The following is a 4,665-nucleotide window of genomic DNA, read 5'->3' as shown; positions in this document are numbered from 1 at the left end:
TTTTTAATGATTATTTGATTATTAAGCCAAATATTTCATGATTATTTGATTACCTAGGACTGTATTTTTAGTTTATGATTATTTGATTACTAAAGATAAGCAAATATTTAATGATTATGTGATTATATTGGCAAAAAAATGGTGATTATGTGATTACTAGGACCCCCCCCCCCCCCATGAGGGGCCTCACTAATAGTCAAATTATTGTGCCGTGAAAACTGGAAATGAAGTTTAGCGGGACATAGGAAATTACAAAAATATTAGAATTGTTTACTTACATAGTGTAAGCGGGATGCGGGAATCTAAAAAAAAAAAAAATAGTAACTATAAAGCGAGATCCGTGAACAGAACCCCCAATGAGACCCCATTAGTTGTGGCTTATTTTTGGTCTTTTTAGCTAGTTTCCTTCCCCTGCATTACTTGTAAGTTGATCGTTTTTGTAAAGCAGCACTCGAGGTCTGACAGTATATTACCAAGAAATGCACAAAATATTGAAAAAGAAGGTTTAGAAAATTTAAATAATGGTATGCACACACACTCCCCTGTCAGCACAGACAATTATATTTTTGTAAACGCGCCAAACTCATTTCTTCCACAGTGAGACAAGCTTTACAATGTTGATGGTGGTGAAAATCTAGTCCAAATAATTATGACGTCTTGCAAGGCTATTTTATTTCTGGAACGCTTTCCTCTGACGAAGCCGAAATGTGAAACCAAATCAACAAGAAGTCTAGACTAACATTTATAATAGAACTGAATATAAAATCGAAATGTAAATGGGGAATGTATCAAAAGACCAAAGAGCAGATAGCAGCCAAAGGGCACCAATGGGTCTTCAATGCAACGAGAAAATCCCTCAACCCGAGGAGGGGTTCCTAACCAAAGACAAATGGGGGGGGGGGGGGGTCCAACTACATGTCCCCATTCAATACAATACAATACAATATGCTTTATTTGAAAAACACTCCGTCACATTGACATGTGAAACAAGAGGTAAATTACAAAATACAATCACATACAATTAAAAAAAAAAAAAACAACTTAGAAATAAAATATATGGAAAATTACTTTATATTATAATATTTTAACATTATAATATTTTAGTTAACTTTGAAATGAATATAGACACATTTTTAAATAATAAGTTAATATTTGTCAATGACAGTTAGTCCTTTCATTTTTGCTTAATTCTGATATTTCACATAGTACTCTGGAATATGCTGATTTCTGATATTTTTTAACTAATAAAGAATTGCATTCAAATAAATAATGGAATTCATTGCCAATTGCAGTTAAACACAGATTGCATGTCCTTTCTTCTTTTGGAATGCCTTATACCATCTTCCCAGCTCTACTGGGATTGTACATTGCAGCATCTTAATTTTGAAATATATTTACGTTCGAATGGTGTTAATTTTAAAATTCAAATGCATTGATCGTCCAATAAAGAACAATGTAGAAAGGGGGGTTCCAACATGTCCAACCCTCAGACCCTCCTGGATCCCTGCCTGTGAGGCATGCTTTAGCTTGCCATTAAACAAAAATGTATACTAGTTGAGTGATAATGGACGTCATATTAAACTCTTTGATATTAAAAAAGAAACTAAAATTAAAATCATACAAAGGTCACAAAGGCCATAACTTCTGGCTCCTGACGTGGGAAAAGTGCAAAATGCAGTGGGGATGAAAGCCTTTACTGTAAATTCCTGAAATTACAATTATATAAATCATCTCACATCTTTGCGCATTTCTTGAAATTGGTCATATTAATAAATGCAGGCAATATTTTCAGAAAATTTCAATATATAGGCTTTTTAAAAAAAGTCAATCTTGTGCATGATTTATCAATGATTATACTTGCACAATTAACGCATGTTTTTCTCAAAACTAAGAGGTGTCTATGCTATTTATGACAATTTTCATGGTTCAGTGGTTATAGTTAAGTTTTTGTGTTTTGGTCTGTTTTTCTCATACTTTATGCAATAGGTCTACTATATTTGTTGTATGAAATGGTTGTAAGGTGTACATGTCTAGTGGGATGATGTCATCTGACCTTGACCTCATTTTCATGGTTCAGTGGTCAAAATTAAGTTTTTGAGTTTTGGTCTTTATCTATTAAATACTATAAGCCATAGGTCAACTGTATTTGGTGTATAGAAATATTTTTTGATCTATATGTCAGTGGCACAGGTTTTATTTGACCTTGATCTCATTTTCACGGTTCATTGATCAGTGTTTTTGTGATTTGGTCTATTTTTCTTAAACTATAAGTAATAGGTCAACTATAATTGTTGCATTGAAGCCTTGTTAGCTGTATATGTCTGCCTGGCATGGTTCATCTGACATTGACCTCATTCTCATGGTTCATTAGTCTTTATTTATTTATCTTGGTTAATGTTAAGTTTATGTGACAGTTGTGATAAAGCTTTATACTTAGGACTATCAACATATTATCAATGATTAGTAAAAGAAGGCGAGACATTTCAGCGTGTGCACTCTTCTTATTAAACACACATTAATATACATCATGTACATTAAACAGCAAAAAAAAATATTGATGCAAGATGCCATTCAATAATAACTTTTAATCTTTTATGTATAGGACAAGAACTATAGAAGATACAGAGAAATTATAAACAGCAGAAATGATAGGCAATTTAAAATTTGCAGAAGCAAACTAAACCTAAATGGTAAGGCCACTTTTATTTATTTTTTAAAGTTGTTGAACTTGAAAGATGATAATCATGATTACTATAAAAATTAAAAGATGTGGTATATTAAATATGAAAACTATCATGGCTTTAAGAAAGCAATTGTAGGCCTGTGACGACCTTCAATAATGAGAAAATCCATACCCTATAGTCAAAGAAGGCAGCTATAAAAGACCCAAAGATGAAAAATTGAAACAATCCAACATGTCCAAACTGTAAAACTAATTGCCTAGTTTATTACAAATAAAATTACAAAAAATAAATATAACCGGTATGAAACAACAACAACAACAACCACTAAATTTTAGTGTCAGACTAAACTTACAAAAACTACAGGCTCTGAACTTTGGACAGGCACAATAGGAATATGGCAACCTATGATGTAAATTTCCTGCAAACACAGACTGGACTAATGTAAATCAACTAATTTTTCGCGACTACTTTATTTTGCGTTTTATACTTTCTAGTCTTACATCACAGCTAATTATTTTTCGCAAGGTTCAAGTTTACTTAATGAATTTTAATAAAGAAAGATACATATGAAAAACATTTATTGCTGTTTCTCTCTCCATTTATAACATTTTATTTGTTTATTTTGTGTATTTATAGGTGATCAGACATCTTGGTTTTCATGATCAATAGGTCATTACTGAAGAGGAAACTTAAAGTTGAAATTTATTTACAAAGTGCATAATTGGATTAATTTGAACTGGAATGTGTGCTTTCCTGCAAAAAAGAAACAGGAAATTTCATCATTATCACATGATAATGCCAATAAACAAAATGGAGTTCTATCATAGATACACAAAAACACTATTGCATAAAAGCAACAACATATTATATATATTATTCGACAGAAAGGAGAATGCAGAACAAAGGAACACCAGTTTTATCCACTCATTTATATCGCTCCCTCATATCAAATATACGGAAGAAGATCATTGAAGAACAATTTGCAAAAATGTTTTCTCTTAGAATTGAAGGAAAATGTTATAAAGTGAATGGAATAATGTATTCACTGAATTCTTACGTAGTGGATTGAAAACTGTACACAAGCTGAAACAGAAGAAAATTTTAATTTAAAATAAGACGAAAAGTGTATATTTTATTATTTAATCTGCAAATATATAAACAAATTCTTTAGAACACCACAAATGGTATGACATTCAAATTGGTTGCTTATTAATGTATTGCATTGAAACAATTACAAAGAAAACAGAATCATTTGCTACAAATTTTTTTTATAAATCATAGTTAAATTTTATAAAAAGTATGAACAATACCTAGATCTAAACAGTCAGACTTTATCAATTTTCAATGTCATTAAAATGTTGAGTCAAACATTTATGAAAGTTTTGAATATCATTTGCATCAACTATACAGTCTTGTAATAATTATATTCATACTGTTTGTATACATGGTATAGCGAAGAAATGTTTAACAAGAACAAATAAGGGAAATTTGATGTTCAGAAATTTCTTTAGAGTCAATTTGAAGAACAATGATTTCATTAGAGGAAATTTGTTGTCTTGAAGGAAATCTTTTTCCCTTGAAAAAACAATTTCCCTTGAGGAAAAAACAATTTCCCTTTGAGGAAAAATCTTTTTCCTTTAGGGAAATTTGATTTCCCTTGAGGAAAACAACTATTCCTCTAAGGAAATTGTTGAAAAAAGGGGCATAACTTTTTTAACAGTGGTGCTAGAGCCAAACAATTTTAGGACAAATATCAGGGAACCAATACCAACCAAGTTATCAACTTCATTTTGACTTAACTCCAAAAATTAAGGTGAACAACTTTTGCACTCAGCGGAATTGCAAACTTGTCCCGGAGACAAATCTGCTTTTCTGAGATGTTTTACAAGGTTCCAAAAATGTGTTATGCCCTACAGCTTTCCATCCAGCTAAGGCAGAAGTATATTCTCTTTTATTCTCATATATCCAGTATTTGCAACAA

At 31.2% G+C, this 4,665-nt stretch overlaps 1 long non-coding RNA gene across 1 annotated transcript; it reads left to right on the top strand.

Moving 5' to 3' along the window:
• The first annotated feature begins 214 nt into the window (after window positions 1–214).
• LOC139519773 (uncharacterized) lies at window positions 215–3,433 on the top strand. The gene is made up of 3 exons (XR_011663683.1): window positions 215–524; window positions 2,603–2,690; window positions 3,321–3,433. It is a non-coding gene; the product is annotated as an uncharacterized lncRNA (long non-coding RNA).
• Window positions 3,434–4,665: the final 1,232 nt, after the last annotated feature.

This window comes from Mytilus edulis, chromosome 4 (genome assembly GCF_963676685.1).
Source record: "Mytilus edulis chromosome 4, xbMytEdul2.2, whole genome shotgun sequence".
Taxonomy (NCBI): Eukaryota; Metazoa; Mollusca; class Bivalvia; order Mytilida; family Mytilidae; genus Mytilus; species Mytilus edulis.
Note: the sequence above shows the minus strand (reverse complement) of the source record. Positions and strands in the feature narration are given on the sequence as shown.